This window comes from Camellia sinensis, chromosome 11 (assembly GCF_055761805.1).
Source record: "Camellia sinensis isolate YWXY chromosome 11, ASM5576180v1, whole genome shotgun sequence".
In the NCBI taxonomy this organism is placed as follows: domain Eukaryota; kingdom Viridiplantae; phylum Streptophyta; class Magnoliopsida; order Ericales; family Theaceae; genus Camellia; species Camellia sinensis.
The window spans coordinates 172,004,688-172,022,575 of NC_138971.1; the positions used below are offsets into that span (position 1 = coordinate 172,004,688).

The following is a 17,888-nucleotide window of genomic DNA, read 5'->3' on the forward strand; positions in this document are numbered from 1 at the left end:
TTTGTCGAAAAATTATACCCCCATCGATTTTTCAATGCAATGTGTTACCTTCTTCAGGATGTGGAAATAGGACATTGTCATTTGTTAGTATCTTGTTGAAGATGCGACTATCGTGCATACTTCCTTCCCATCCGCACGAAATAAAGATGAAACACATGTCAAAATCGTACATGACCATGATATTTTGTGTGTGACAATATTTCCTACCGAAATATGTTGCTGCATCTGGCCTCGTAACCTATGCACTTATATGTGTTCCGTCTATGGCTCCAATACAGTCCTGCCAACAACCCAATTGTATTGTTACTCCTATGGGTACATGTAATGGTTATTTTCATACGTCACGTCCACTTAAAAATAAAAACAACATAACTAGACTTGGCACAAATAACTGGGCGAGATTTTTCAATAGTACCTTGAACGGTAGGTATTTCCGTTTAGACCGTACGTATGGATGTATACGATGCTGACTATATGTGGGCCGGCAATGAACAATAGTGAACTCTTTCATGGAAGTTAATACGTTATGCATGTGCCGAGACACAGTCTCCCCCAAATGTTAGAACCGTTCTTGGATTTCCTGATTTTGCATCCCTTTCAACACGTGGATAAACATTGCAATGGTTTCTTCAACAGCTAATCCATGTGGACGTTGCAGTACTTGTAACCCAAAATCATTTACTAATGTCTCACACAAAGCGGCAAAAACTTGCTTCGGCATGCAAACATTTTTCTCAAATCGACTCATATGGCCCGCATATAGTTCTGATATCCATGCATGCCGGGTCAATATAGATGTGCGACATGGCGTTTTAGCCATGTGTTTTTGGTACCACTCTTTGACATACTGGCATGCTTGTAGAAATGTCCAGTTGTTTTGTTATTGCAGCTGTACGGCCATTTGATTAAGCATTTCTCTTAAATCGTCATTGTTGCTTCCATCCCAGGGATTCATTACGTCTTGGTTCTTGCGAAACCTACAACAATGGCACGATTTCAATCAGTTTGCACATGATGCATTGACTCAAATGTAATAACAGTTTGCAATTACAGAATGCCGACATAATTCTTAATGTAAAAAATTTGCGTCACCAATGCCATTACTAACACGTAACATTTCATATAACTGCACGTGCAATGATATGAATTAAACAAATAGTGAACCTGGTCTTAATTGTTTAGAGGGGGACCATTAACACAACAATGGCATTACTAACACAACCACAAAAGATGACGTCAATCTAACATAACGGTTTTGCAAACAAAATAAATAAATACAAAAGCACCACACGCAGCCCGTCATTGTGCATTTCATTTCCATAAATAAAATTCAAACACAGCCATCCCATTCCATCCCAAAAAACCACACAACCATTCTTCCATCCTAAACTCGGACAAACATGCAAACCTTTGTTCACCATAGCTAGCAAAAAAAAAAAAAAAAAAAAAAAACTGAAAGAAGTTTGAAACATGCACACACAACCATCATGTTTTAGTACAATTTCAACAATAACTTAAATAAAAGTTTTGCAAAGCAAGAGAAGGGCAGGCATCGTCAACATTACACCGCTATATCACATTCGGCGAGCCCCAAACAGGTTCGCAAATGGCGCCGACGCAGTACACTGGAGCTGCTTCTGTGTAAGCCACCCTATAATGTGGTTGTCATCAGGCTGACACATCATCACCTCCCGGTAATCTGTGTTATCCATAAGTGTCGAGGCGAAATAAAATAGCAGCGTACCAATAAGGGATGGAATATTCGTCAGCCGATGCATGCACTCCGAAATTGTGTACAGTGATTCGTTACCTGTGAGGTGCCTCACCGTAACCTGTTGATTCTGGGTACGAACCACATTTGTTAGATTGTTCATGCTTTCCGCAATAACTAACGCTCCATTTGTTGCCTTCTTCGACTTTGAAACACTTGTTGATGGCGTCCTTCTCCTTTTTCCCTTTTCAGTCGAAACAGCTTCGAGTGAAGAATCTGAATCCACGTCCTGTACTCCTGCGGGTATCGGATCAGCAAATGGCTGTGCTCCCAAACTGTGCACAGAATCATATGAGTCATCGGTAACTTCAAGAAGTTTCTCTCCTGGGGTCCAATGGTGCTTACCAGTAGCTGATGCCTCGGTAAATACCGTCTCCATTAACTCACGATGTTCCAAAGTTTTTTTCTTGAACTTGGCACACACATTGTTTATCTGCACAATTAGAGATTTATGAAAGCGCAAGACGTTAAATTTCATATAACAAGTAATGCAGTTAACGAAAAAGGTTAAATTTACTGGTAACAGACAAATATAAAACGAAACAAACATGTACTTACCGATTCCATCTTGTCCCACTACTCCTTAGATGCCTAAAACATGCCAGTTTCGCTGTCAAACCCTATCCCTAACACTCATTTGCTTGAATCCATCAACTTTGTCCACGCTTGCCACTCTTTTTTCAAACTCATGTATTTATTCTTCAACAGTTTAAGGCCATGTTTTCTTCCTATTTTTTTCTCAAATTTCCTTGCCAACGACTTGTACCCTGCTTGGCTGAGGACTAGGAATGACCGATTTCCTTTTGTAATCTCATTTGCAATCAATTGCAGGAAAATTCAGATTGAGTCACTGTCCCATGAGGCCTTGTGGCTGAACAGAGTTTGTGTCTCTTCAAGACTGCTTGACTTCTCTGTCACAATGCCTTTGCTTTTGGATTGGGTATGTGGAGAAGTACGTATGGAAGCCATTACCAACAACGACGCAACTAACTAATGTACGGTTACAAAATATCACCATCACATATTTTTGTTGTTATATACAAACGTATAAGCCCATAGCAGAATAATTTAAATTGGTTGCACGATGCACAATCTATGCCCATGAACAATAAACAGACAAATAGGATGGTAAATTTGACAACATATAACCATTGCACATTAATAAAATATATAAATAAACATGCAACTGAGCGGTAGACATAGTTATGATAGTCATTAATACGTCTACCCTTTTCTAGTGGAGGAACGCAAAGCAAGCTTATAGCCATACTAAAACATACTAACAACATACTAACAACCTCCTAACGTTTCAAACATATTAACAACATCCTAATGTTCCTTACATACGCAACAACAAAATTACAACGACAATGCATAGCACAGACACAATGGTCTTAAGGAGACGCAAGAATTGTTGAATGTGTATGACATCATCCCGCAATTACATGACAATGTCGTTTCTGGATGACGCATAGTCCGTGCTCTCTCGCCTTGGTTCTTCGCACCAACCAATCCAACTGACACAGGGCTGATGAGTGCAAATGATGAAACCATTAGTTAATGGGTTCTTAGTGTTCATGCAATTATGACCGGTAATGAATTGGGCACTCACCACAGGATGGGGACATGCAAAGTAGGGACGCCCTGGATTTTTGGTGGACCTTGAAATCTTAACAATACAGGGGCCATGTCCACAGCCACACATTCGACGTGGCCATGTACTGGAAGTTGCACTAGATGTAAACGAAGCCATGCTATGTTTGACAAACATTCGAAAGTAACAATGAATCATAGCAGTAATTAGTTTATGATATCCATATTTCAGGTTAAACATGAATTGAATACGCTGATGCACAAGTTTCATAGGATGGGTATACAAACTCATTATTTTATTCATTTTATATTAAAGAAAAGTAGCCTACCAGTTATGGTTTCACTGTCAACGTGTTTTTAAAATGAAAATTTAAACTAAAATTATGACAAATCCCCTCATTATATAAACTGGATATTTTCCTTCCTCACATTCTCACCTTCAATTAAAATTATGACAAATCGCATGCACTGAAATCTTTTTCTACATTTCTGATAAATATGTCAATGAAAACAAAAATCAATTACTTTCTGCCATATGCAATCTCATGCTCCAATTGCAAGTTTACATTTATGAATCCACAGTATAATAATAGTGTAGTTAAAGTTCCATAGATTTTCTAATAACAGTTTATAATAACAGTGTAATAAGAAGTGAAGTTGAATAACCACACACAAAAAAAAACTCAGATATATGAATCAAGCTAGATATGAAGACAAATTTTTTGAAGAGACATGGAGACATTCTCAGATTTATGAAGACAAAAGCAAAGGGTTTTATTCAGATTTCAGATTATTATCAATACATAAATTTAGATTTCATATTTCAGCAAAAAAAAAATTGATTAGAAATTCCAGATTTCCAAAAAAAAAAAATCAGAAATTCAGATTTCATAATTCAGAAAAATTAGATTTCATTCAGCATTCAGAAATCAATAACACTTTGATATGAATTTTTTTTTAATGAGAATTATAAGAAATCAAATAAAGAATTTACAAAACTCAAATTTGTTTTGTAAATTCAGATTTTTTGAAAAGACATGGAGACATTCTCAGATTTTTGAAGACAAAAGCAGAGGGTTTTATTGAGATTTCAGATTATTATCAATACATAAATTTAGATTTCAGCAAATAAATTGATTAGAAATTCCAGATTTCAAAAAAAAAAAAAACAGAAAAAATTAGAAATTTAGATTTCATAATTCAGGAAAATCAGATTTCATTCAGCATTCAGAAATCAATGAACACTTTGATATGAATTTTGTTCTTTTTTAATGAGAATTATAAGAAATCAAATAACCAATTTACAAAACTAAAATTTGTTTAAGACACATGGAGACATTCTTTTTGTAAATTCAGAATTTTTTAAGACACATGGAGACATTTGCAGATTTATGAAGACAGAAATTTAGATTTTAGATTTCAGCAAAAAAATTGATTAGAAATTCCAGATTTCAGGAAAAAAAAATCAGAAAACATTAGAAATTTAGATTTCATATTTCAGAAAAATTAGATTTCAGCATTCAGATTTTAGATTAGGCACAACAATCAGATTTATGAAGACAGAAATTTAGATTTCAGATTTTAGAAAAAATCATATTAGAAATTCCAGATTTTAGAAAAAAATAGAAAATCAGAATTCAAAAAAAATCATATTTCGTAAATTCAGATTTCATATGTGTAGAACACCTCAAATAATCGTTAAAAAAAATGTGTTTTCCACCACTAATCGGCCGTGACGACCAGTTTCCATGACTGAGCGTCCATCAGAGTGAGGTTTTGCAGTGATTGCCACAGATGTAACAGTGGGTTTCCCATTGTGCAAACTGAAATGAACAAAATGTAACCCAACTAATTGGAGGAAAATTTTGAAGCAGCAACAACAATGGGTTTCAAAGATAAACCGACCAGATCGAGTTAAAGGATAGGCTATTCCGCAAACAAACCAAAAAAAAAAAGAAAAGAAAACCAACCATTACCTCAAAATCAGTCGTGTTTGAGAGATTGAGTTGCAGGGTCGCCGCCGATACGAACTCCGGTGGCGTTGGCCTGTCAGAAGTATCGCTATTCTTCTTTCCTGAGCAATGCTGTTTAGATCGCCTCCTTCGCTTCAGCGGTTGTGGATGACCTAATTGGTGCGAAATGTGTGTGTGGAGGGGGTTAGAGGCTGTGATGGTGTGAACACAGTGCCAGGGGTAGTTTGGTACTTTCACCCCGCCTTGTATGTAAGTTATGCCTGTGAACCCATTTTGTCGGTTAGTGGCTAATTTAGCCTATTTTGGACTGTAGTGGCTATTTTAGCCCAAAACTCTATTGCCAAACAGAGCTTCAAGTGGAAAATGTTATCGACTCAAACAATTTGTCAATTTTTTTTTATTAAGGGTTTGTTTGGCATGTCCATTAAGACTAAAATAATCATATAAGATAAAATTGATTATTTTAGTTAAGGGCAAATTGTAAACACATATGTGATTAAAACACAAATCGCCCTATGTGGTTTTAAAAATTACATTCCACCCCCTGAGATTTTTAATTTCATAACAAATCGTCATTTTTATTAATAAATCATTAAGTCAATTAACAGTTTTTAATGATGTTAAAAATATGTTTCAATTAATAATTTAGGTAATTTTATTATTGTATAGGAGAGCAATTATGAATTTTATTTTTTTAGTTAATTCTATTAAATAAAAAATTCTAATAAGGGATTGTAATTTATTAAACCATAGGGGGTAATTTGTATTTTAAGCAAATCTCAGGGGGTGTATTAGTAATTTACCCTTTAGTTAAATAGGATAAAATATCACATTCAAATCATAATTATTCATTTTTTCTCTTACGAAAGTCAAAAAAACTAAAAAACATATCCCAAACAAGATTTTTTAGTCCCAGACTAAAATAGCCAAAAAGTTAACTCACATCCTAAACGAAGTCTAAATCTGTTATGGTGTGGAATTCATATAAATTCACATGTCATATAAAATATTTTATAAAAAATTTAATAAATTATTTGAGATTCTTAACATAATCCCTCACAGAATTGAAATTGACCACATATCAAATCACTTCACTCTTTTTAACATTTAAAAAAAATGTGTAAAGGAATATATTTAAAAAAAAGGACAAACTTTACTTTACTTCTTGTGATTTGAGTCATGTGCAGTTTACCTCCTAATATTTTGAAATGACCAAATAATCCCTACGTGATTTATGGACTGAGGTGCACTATTAAACATTCCGTCCAACTTAATAGTAAATGTAAAATACGTAGAAGATATAATGAGTTATACACTCATTTTCAAATTTTAAAAAGGTAATCGAATATGGAATAAAGTACGGGGGTTAAAGTGTACTTTACCTTTTAAATAAATGATAAAAATATCCGTAGTTTATGCACTGAAGTTACTTTTATACAGAGTATTTTAATCTTTTTCATTAAATTATTAACGGACCTAACGATGCACTTCAGTTCATAAATAATGTGGGATTATTTGATTATTTCTAAATATTAAGTGAGTAAATCGCACATAATTCAAATCACAAAAAAATAAAATAAAATTTATTCTAAAAAAATTTATTGTGTAATTCAAATTTAATTCGTGCATGGTAAGGTTTAGGCATAAAATATATCTTAGTGGCTGTTTGGATAGATCTAAAAAAGGCAAAAAGTTTATACTATTCACAATTTTTTTTGGCAGGAAAGCACCAAGGTCTTGTCAGATGGTAAAATGACCGAAATGCCCTTTCTTTTGTCCTTTCCTCGCAGAATGGGGGAATAATACAGCTAGGGCACAGAAGTGAGAAACCTCACATGGTCACCTCAACATTTCCTCTTGTTCTCCATACACACGCGTTTATAGTCGCCATTGAAGCCGTAATAGTCCATGACGCACACACCGCCGACTGCCAGAGCTCTACCAAAACCTCCCCCTTACAGTATCACTGAAGCCGTCTCAACACGCGACTGTCCGTCAGGCACACACTGGAGCTCCGCCACCACTTCCCCCTTACAGCATCAGCAGTATTGGATGAGAAAGACCAGCCGGTATGCAAATCTGCACCACCGCTGAATAGATCTTGACCATTTCAGCCCACCCCCCCAATGTAGAAGGTAAGAGCTCTGTTTGTGACTCTATTTTTCCCTATGTACGAAATCCGTAAGAAATCCCCCTTTTGTTAACATTGTTTAACTTTTTTTTTTCCTTACATACTTCGGATTGGCATATGAATTTGTGTTTGCACTTATTTGGGTTTGCCAACCATTTGGCTAAGTTGGTGAAATTTGTGGCTTTTGTTTTGTATTTATGTCAGCTTTCCCCCTGAAATTTGTGGCCTACGTTTTTGTGAATTATTTTGTAATGTTTACTGAAATTGAGTGAAGTGGGAAATTACTTACACTTTCAGACTTAAAACTATTTTTGTTGGCCTACGTTTTGTGTTTTGTAGTTTGTAATTATTTCACAGTTTCATACTTTTACACATTAAGAGTTAAAATTTATATATGAATGATGAATTTTATTTTAGAAAATAACTATATCATCACATATCTTAGAAAATGAATTAGTTAAAGTCAGCGTAAATTTGTCCGTAATGGATGATCAAAAATATAAATAAATCTCTTATGCAGCTAACAGATTAAAGATACAATATGAAAATATCATTTTTTCAATTAAAATCATGGCTTAATCTTTGCTGGAGATAAAATTCATGGTCCTTGTTTTCTAAGAAATTATTATTATTATTATTATTTAGTTTTAGAGGTGTGATATTATTTTGTAATTTGTGGCCTACGTTTTTGTGAAAATTATTTTGTAATTTTTGTGAGTTATTGAAACAATCCTAGTTTTTGCTGAAGTATGAAATTACCTACACTTTCAGACTTAAAACTGTAAAAGGTCACAACTGCCTCACCTTAAAGTGTAAATGGCATGACATATTTGCCTTCTGTTGAATTTTGTGAATAAGTGTATCCAAACACTTGTAAAAGAGGGAAAAAAATTAATAAGACAGTTTGTTGTGTGCAAAATAATTACACTGACTGTTTATTAAAATGTTTTTTTTTTTTTTTTCATGTTTTGCAAAAGACTTTTTCACCTCCAAAAACAGTTGCTCAAATAAATGTTTAAGAATTATTAGATTATATTTATACATTCTTGTTTCTGCTAATATGTACATGAGTCCCAGTTATGGTAGTATGAAATCTAAACTTATAGGCCACTAAAAACAACACTTGATTACCTGTGAAATTAATCACACACACTTACAATCTAACCAAATTACTTGCGGCACTTGAAAGTCTTTGTCTAAAAATTCCCATTATTGTAGGACTAAGGTATTATGAAGAAATAAAGTACATTAACAAATTAATCTCACACATAATTGCACATAGACACTATGTCCACACAAGGCGCATTGCATATATAAGAGAACTTGTAAACCATGTCCATGTTGTCATTTCATTGCTTTCATCTATGGTTGTTCCCAAAACAAACGATGGCTTCGTTTGTTTCCTCTGCCACATCAGTGCGTACAGCGCCGTTCTGTGCCTGTGGCTTTGGGATGTGTGTTATGAAGATTTCAAGATCTTCAAGAAATCTGGGTCGTGCCTACTACCAATGCCCTCGTGCAGTGGTGAGTATTCACATGCACAAGTCCATTTACATGTTTTAGAACTACGCTAATATATGTGTCTATTCAGCCATGTCATTCTTGGATTGGCTGGTGTGACGAATTTGGCCAAACGTCAGTGCCTGACACTCAACAATCACTTAAGGACATGGTCTTCTAGTTACTGGCGGACATCATCAACCTGCAATACTCTTTTCATCTCCTACAAATTGTTACGTTCATCTTGTCTCTTACCGTTGTTATTTTGTTATTTCGTAGTTGATTTGATTCTGTTCGTAGGGAATATGTATGTATTTGCCACGTGATACTTTTCATGTTTTTCGACTAGTACAATGTGTGGTATGCTAGTTTCATGTTGAGAATGCATTCTTCTCTTTATTTGCTTTGCTATTATTTGCTTCTCCTCCATATTCATTAATTCTGATTGTGCATGTTATGTTTTACATTATATGATGCACGTATGCCACAATTGTTGCTCCAATGTTGTAGCCACATGGATCAATCCTGAACACTGTCTACGCAATCAAAAACTTGTATAAGCGGGGCAGCAGTCAACCGCACCCACAGTCCGTATATGTGCAAAAAGTAGTTTGGGACTCCGACACAGTCAGGCTATTCTTGGAACTTGTTATGAAGGAGTTGGAATCCGGTTACAAGGGATGTGTCCATACGGTGACAATGCATGGCTACAGGGCTGTGTCCAAGGCCTTCCAGGAACGTACAGGTAGGTTCCATGAGGTGAAGCAACTCTAAAACAAGTATAGCTTGGTTAAAAAGGACTGGCAGTCCTGGGCATGCCTTATGGACACAAGGCACGCCCCAACCGGCATACGTTACAACAAAGAAACCTAGTTGATACAAGCATCGAACGATTGGTGGGCCAAATATGAGAAGGTAACGTTTCCAACTCTTGTGTTTTCCTTAGCGGCACAATTCCATGTCAAACTATCTGCATGTTAGGTTCAATCTTTTTCACTATAATTGTTTTTTTTCATACAAGTTTGACAATAAATTTTCTATGAAGCACAATGACTAAACTGACCAACAAAAAAAAAAAACAAAATAAAAACATAGGCTATCAATTGTGGTTTTAATTATATGTTTGTGCCGTTGTAGTATGCTACTATAATTTGTAAGGAGTATAGTATGGGTATAATTTGTCTGGTTTGGGGCATCATTTGTCATATGGGTATAATATGGCTTAAGCTACAAACACATAGCTTGACAAGAAAAAACAAATAGCGGGCCCTTTTTTAGTCTTCTAACAGAGATGTGCTGGAGGCCACAATGGATAAAGACTTGTACAAGTTGTCAAGACCAATACGAGTAAATAAGAAAAGTAAATGAAGTAAAAGTGAACGCACTATTTTGCCCTTAATTTCGATCTAACAATTAAAGGGATGCTATCCGTTAGATTGTATTGACACGGTGTACAAAATTCAAAAGTAAAATAGACGCAATTGGAATTACAAAATAAAATTGACATAAGATGAAAATTACTGGAACTATTGGTGTAATTTATGCCAATTTTTAGAGTAGAAAAATAAAATTAATTATTGAGAAGATGAAAGAAATATGTTGATAACTTGTATTGTTTAATTTTCAAATACATAAGTTGTAAAAGGTTGCATCAAACAGAGATAATAATGTTCCACTGTGAGTTGTTTGAGATTACAAATAATGTTTAGGTTTTCCTGGAATTATGTTTCACACATGTCACTAACGGACAGTTTGATGTTAGCTTTGAAATCATTAATATATAATCTATCGGAACATAATATATCAGAAATTATTCATTCGGAGTAAATCTTTGTGATGCTCCAATAGTTGTTGAGTTAATACTATCAATCAGGTACTTTTCAGTTTGTGAGCTATCAGTTAATTAAACCTGACTGCCACATTGTGAGCTGCAAGGTCGCAGATGCAAATTAATGGTATTTTGGTGTTAACTTTATATTACCCAGTTTTGTGCTAGTGTTGTATGGATCCATCTACTCCTCTCAGCAACCATATTGTTGTTAATTTTATTCACAGAAATAAAAGCTTGCCTTAGGTTGAGCCACACAATTATGGTTCTATAAGAGCTCTTATATTTGCATACTTTGACAAGCCCCATTTTATGTGCTACCTTATTTAAAGGTCTTACACATCTATGTGCGCAGGGATATTCGCTCGGAATGAAATTTTTTCCATAGACCTATTGCTAAATAATTTTGTGAATTTGTAATTGAGATTTTATTTCAGTTTTAGGTTGGAATATATTGCTTCCTTTCCTTTCAAGCTACACCAATGCAGAACAACATATTTGAAATGTGGTGCATTGTATGTGTTCTTTGTTATTAGAAATTTGTGAATTATTTTCCATAGACCTGTCGCACTCCGACTGTTGGTTGACAGTTGTACTTATAAATGTGACCTGGAGAATAGCCATTCATATTTTTCTGAACCATTTATTATTTACTTCCATGTGTGTAATGTTGTTTTTTTCTTTTCTTTCCAAATTGATAAGAATGCTGTGAAGTTCAAAACGAAGCCGTTGGAGCACGTGGAACTTATGCGAAGGGTGTACGAAGATGCCACGACAACAGGAAATTTTGCTTGGACACCCAATGCTAATTTCGACCCGGTGGCCACGGATGACGTGCCATCCTTTATGGATGCAGAAGACTGCAAGGATAGTAATGGGCTGCCACCTTTCCAGCCTGCTACCCACAGTGAGCACACAGTTGATTACTGTGTCGTGTCTGTGGAACAAACTCCAATGGCTGGATTGATGAAATGAAAATTCGAAGCAAGTAGTCAGGGGCAGCGAAAAAAAAGGCAGAGCGAGGGAGCTTCGAAGTTGGCGAGTAGCATGGAAAACCTTGCGTTGTCAGTTAAATCACAACAATGCGAGGTCCGAGTCCATCATGATTACCCACATTTGACGCCGAAGGTGATTGGCAAGTGCCTAGCAAGGGTGTACTCCTTCAACGGTCTTGGCCCGGATGACCCGCTCATTGATCTCACTGTTTCCCTAATGGACAACCCAGAAAATCAAGCCATCATGTTGCAGATTCCCACGGACGACGCTGTAATTCGTTGGCTTCGAGTGAAGCAGTCTCAGATTTCGGGAGGTCCATTCGAAATGAGGGGGTTGGTGTTGAGGAGTTGTTAAGCCATCATAGTTCCTGCAGTGGAGTGTAAAACTGTTCAAGAGTGTATGCTAATTTTTTTTTCTGTTTTTTTTTTTTTTTTCTCTCTCTGTTGTGCTTCTATAGCTGAATAATTGTGTGTTGTGGCTTGATGTCTGTTCTAATTTAATAGTAAGCAGGTTACTTTTTGAGTGAAGTGGACTATAAAGCAGCTTGTTGGAGGATTTGCACTTGTGTTGCTTTTGCTCAAACAAATTTGAGTGGGTGTGTTGTATGGTTTATTTCTTGCTTGATATCGGATAGTTTAATGGAGGTGAATTATGTTCTTATTATTGGTAAGATGAAATGTGTAATTTGAAATTAGCAAGTTTGACAGATTAGAGGTGGCTAATGTATGAGTTCTGATGGGTTCAAATGAGTTGGGCATTTAAAATAACTCAAATGAGCAAGTTTTTCTTTGGGGTTAAATTTGATACGAATTGGTCAAATTAATCCAACCAACCCTCTTATTCTAAAGCTCCTAGTAAAATTATAGATATTTTGTGTATCAGGTGACCTTTTATCTTTTATAGGGTTGTGAACTAATGGAATCAAGTCGAGTAATGTATATTGAAGTTTCAAAATATATTCAAGTTTAACTTGTTTATAAAATAAGACAATTACAAATGAAATTTTAACGAGTTAAACACATATCAACTCAAGTAGGTTATTCAAATTTCATTTTAAAACTTAATGGCTCTGTTTGGTTCAATTTTAGAATCAATTTTCTTAAATTTTTTTGAGAAAAAATAAAAATTGATTTAACAAAAATAAAATACCATAAAAGATATTTTGAAAATTTATTTTTATTTTAAAAAAAAGAGAGCAAAATTATACAAAAATGATGAGTATTTTTTATTTTTTTAAATTATTTTTCATTATATTAGTTTTTAGTATTTTTAAAAAAATAAAATAAAATAAGGTTTCTAAAAATCAAATAAAATTAACAAATTTTAAAATATGTTAAAACTTAATTTACTTTCATAATAATTTAATCTTAAATAAATTTTGAACAATCGAATCCAAATTATACTATTATTTTAAATAAATTTTAATCTTGCTCTCTCCAAGCAAGTCATTTTTTTTTTTTGGGGGTAAATTACACTATTATTTTGTTAAGTTTGCAAAAAAAAAAAATTATAGATTTTTATAAGTTTGACATAATTACTTTATGCTGATTTTTATCAATAATTCATTAACTGTTTGGATGAAAAACGTTATTGTCATCTTTTATGTGGTCTCAAACTGAACAAAATATCACTGTGATGTACAAAAATATTACATTTTGTGCTTAAAAAAGTTAAATCATTTCATAATTCATGTACAATTTTTTTTTCCATAACAGTACAGAAATTATTATACACAAAAATGAAAAACATTGGAAAGGCCACCCACGTGGGGCAACAACTTGTGTCCTTACCCATCTTTTCCTTCACATGAAAAAAATCTTCACTTTTCCATGCACTTGCTTTGAACAAAAAAATTATTTGACAAAAAAAATTATTTGACAAAAACAAGGTAATTGAAAAAAAAATTATAATGGACAAAAAATTAAATTGAAAATTTTTTCAACGCAATCCACGTGAGGCTGCTAATGTTGTCCTTGCCCATCTTTTGTTCACATGAAAAAGAATCTTCATTGTGCATGCAAAGTTGTTGAAAAAACAAATTTAATTGAAGAAAAAATAAATTAAAAAAACAAATTAATAATTGCAACAAAAATTTTAATTCACAAAAAAATATTTTTAAAAGATTCAATTTGTTTGTTAAATTTCTATATTTCTATTTACAAACTAACGTAAACTCATTTTTGTAGCTTACGGTTTTTTCCTCAAATTTATAAAGTGAGACAACTATTTACAAACCCCCCCCAAAAAAAAGCAAGTACAAGTTTTTATGACAGCTTTTTTATTTTTTTTTATTTTTGTAAATATAAACTGCAAGAACGGAAAACGAAATGGTTACGAAACAAGTCCTTTATAATTGTTGAAATTATTTTTTGAACATAATGATGAGTACTATGTTTTTTCAAAATCATTTTCGATAAAAATTACAATATATAATGATGAGTATTTTTTTTATGAAGTCCCTGAGTGATTGGTGTTCAGTTCAATTTATAGTGTGTGCCTTACAAAAAAAAAAAAAAAAAAATTATATATGATTGTACTGAATGAAAATGTTTATATTTCAAAGTGAACAAAATATAATTGTCATGTACAAAATTATTATATTTAGTGCTGAAAAAAATTATATCTTTTCAAAAAGATGTAAAATGTTTTTTCATATTAGTACAACATTGTTAGTGTATTATGCACCCCATTGAAATCCTGAACAAGGCAACCCACGGGGGGTTGCCAAAAACTATTGTCCTTGCAAATAGTTTCGTTCACATTGGTTTTAAAATGAAATTTTGGTTGCAAGGTTGGCAGAGGCCTTCTCTCCCTCCTCTCTCTCTCTCTCTCTCTCTCTCTCTCTCTCTCTCTTCCTTCCTCCATTGTTGGTAACCCTTTTAGGTTCGCATACATAACATGGTGGATGAAGCCGATCCTAGTAACATTCACGGAAATGCACCATTAAAGGCAGCAATCGATGAAATTGTGCGGGAAATGGTTGTAGAAACTGACCACAACTTGGTAGAAGCATGGAACATTGCAGCAACGTATTATTACAACAATTACTACAAAGTCCCGCAAAATACATAAATCTTGTCGGGATGATTATGGATGTACGAGTTGTTTAACGGCCACAAGATCTGATTTGAAGATGTAGTAAGTATGACCCAACCAGTGTTCTTGAAGTTGTGCAAAACTCTACACGATTTTGGGTTGACAGTGCCGCAGCGGGAGCATGGGGTGCCGCTCGAAAAGAAGGTAGCGATTTTCATTTATGTTTTGCAGGGAATTTCATGGAGGAATTTGCAAGAACGGTTCCAACACTCAAAGGAGACATTGTCACGGCATTTTCACGAGGTTTTGCAAGTTATGATACCATTTACGTCAATTTATAGTAGGAGTCTTGAGCCTGATCAAGTCCAACAAGGTGGCCATCCACATTTACGCTCCAAGTGGCAATACCGGCCATTCAAGGTGACTCTGTGTAATACTTTTTCTTTGACAAAGTAATTCATAACATTTGCAATAAGAAGTTACATTTTGCAATTTGTACTTGTTTAGGACTGCATTAGGGTACTGGACGGCACTGAACGACACTCACGTTATGGCCCGTGTGCCAAATGAATACGCCTCTTCATTCTATGACCGGAAAGGCGTGCCAACACAAAATATTATTGTCGTATGTGACTTTGATTTGTGCTTCATGTTTGTGTCCGCCGGTTAGGGCGAGAGCATGCACGACAGCAGGGTGTTGCACTATGTCACAACCAAGTCTAAACATTGATTCCTACACCCCGCGTCTGGTAACAAATTCCCGCTTGACAATGCACTTGACAACATGTACAAAATTAATCACATAGATGATGGTAACAAAAGGTTTTTTGGTACAATAAAAACCATCTTATACCAATTTTGTAATATCAACTAAAAAAATTTAGGAGTATGTCCTAACAAAAAACAAGCAGGGGGTACACAGGTACGAACAATACATGTTTTCTTTACTGGTCCCACAAACGATTTGAAGTGTCAAATTGCGACCGATTTAAAGTGAAAGAGTCATTATATGATTTAACAAAAAAAATCATTTCATATTTGTCAGTTATATTGTTGTACATGTGCAGGCAAATACTACTTGGTGGATAATGGGTACAGCAACAAGACAGGATATCTAGCCCCATACAAGGGGTATCGATATCACCAAAATGCCCATCGCAACTGAATACCACAAAACGAGTTTGAACAGTTTAACAAGGCACATTCGTCCTTGTTTAGTTTTATCGAGCGGACATTCGGTGCTTGGAAGTCGAGGTGGGGGGCATTGCGGGATATGCCAAAGATAAACTTTTATGATCAAGTGCCCTTTGTATGTGCGTCGATGGCTTTACATAATTTCATACGCCGGCACAGTGAAGCTGACCCAATCGCACAAGAAATCCTAGACGACGATGAGTACGTTGCGCCGCAAATGGCCAACCACCCCGAATACACCCAGGTTGGCGATATCATGGAGCTAGCAGACTCAGATCCTCACATGGCAACTGTAAGAACGTATATTACATACGCACTGCGACAGCAAGTCCACGTTTAAGGCCAATGCAATTGTTGTTGTGGCGGGTCTTATATTCGCTGTATGTTGTGCAACACTGATGTATGTTATTGAAAGTGATTCTATTATTATATCATTAATTACAATGAAATATTTTGTTATACCAAATTCACAACAACTAAAAAAAATATTGCCATAATCAACACGCTACATTTCTTACAAAATCAAAATAATAAAACATAAAATAAAACTTACCAAAAATAATACATTGTAATTGTTTTTTAAATTTTGTTACATAATTAAAATAATTACAAAAAAATTAAATATACTATTTACATAGGCGGGTGAACATAAAAAAAACAAAGTGGGCCACAAATTGAAGTGAAGTGTGAGAACCATGTACAAACAAAACAGAAAGAAAAATAAAAAATAAATAAATAAAATTGCCAGTTATATTGTTCTCTGAGCCATCCCACCACTGATCCAAAAAGAAAAGGACCCATCCCACCACAGTACTGGCCTTCACGTCAGGCATCGTCTGTACAAAAAGGGACTAGGGGCAATATGGTCATTTGCATATTTATTACAATATTATAATACACATTTTTTCGTAAAAAGTCAAAAAGTTATCCTAAACACTAATCTTTTTTTCCCTAATTTTTTTAGCCAAGAAGTCAAAAAGTGCACTTATATAGATCATCCCAAACAACCCCTTAGTCATATAATAACTTTTTTGATATATTTATGTGGATGAGTTCAGTGTAAATATTATTTTCGATTAAAAAATAGGTGTAATGGTAATGTCTAACTAATGTGGGTAAAGATATAGACTACACGTGTTATAATGTTTTGGGTGTGAGATTTTGAATTTAACATTTATATGAAGAAAAATTTGATATTCTTTATTATGACATTTATTTCTCTTCTATTATGAGGGTTATATGTGATTACTAGCTATTTACCAACTACTAGATTTTGAATAGTTAGTTTTTGCTGTTAGGGTCCAGGCCCGACTCAAAGGGAAAGTGGTTGAGTTGGAGGTGGTTATTGCAATGATGGCTACTGAACGTTCAACCTTAAAGGCCAAGCATTGGCAGCAGGGCTGGGATGAAGCTAGAGCTGCCTATAAAGAGAAGGCGTTGGTACTCCGTGACAAGCTCTTCCAGAAGGGCTGGGTGAGTGCTTTGGCTGCTGCTCAAGTTCCTGAAGAATCCTTTTTGTTTCTGAACGTTCCCGTTCCTTCAAAGTCCATGGGTCTGAAGACTGCTGCCACCTCTGCTACCCTTCCAGCAAGGATTTCCCCAGGAATTGATTCTGTAAACAAGACTCCGGAGAGCGGTATTGCCAGTGAGGCAGTAAATGTTGAAGGGAGTGGGAACTTGGAGATTGAGGTCATGAAAGACGTGGTTAAGAAGGCTCCTACTTCTCAGGAAGTTGGGGCTGCCTGTACTTTTCCTCCCCAAGATGACGTGAACCAAATTGTGAATGTATAACGACCCCACCACGTATAATAATTAGCATTTAATTAATCAAAGAGATTTGAATTTAATTGCCCATTACTTTGATTT

General features: G+C 34.8%; 1 protein-coding gene across 2 annotated transcripts in view; it reads right to left on the reverse strand.

Annotated features, from left to right (window-relative positions):
* LOC114320826 (putative mannitol dehydrogenase) overlaps positions 1-17,888 on the reverse strand; it is a 63,729-nt gene that overhangs the window by 27,237 nt on the left and 18,604 nt on the right. The gene's annotated exons all lie outside the window — the stretch shown is intronic.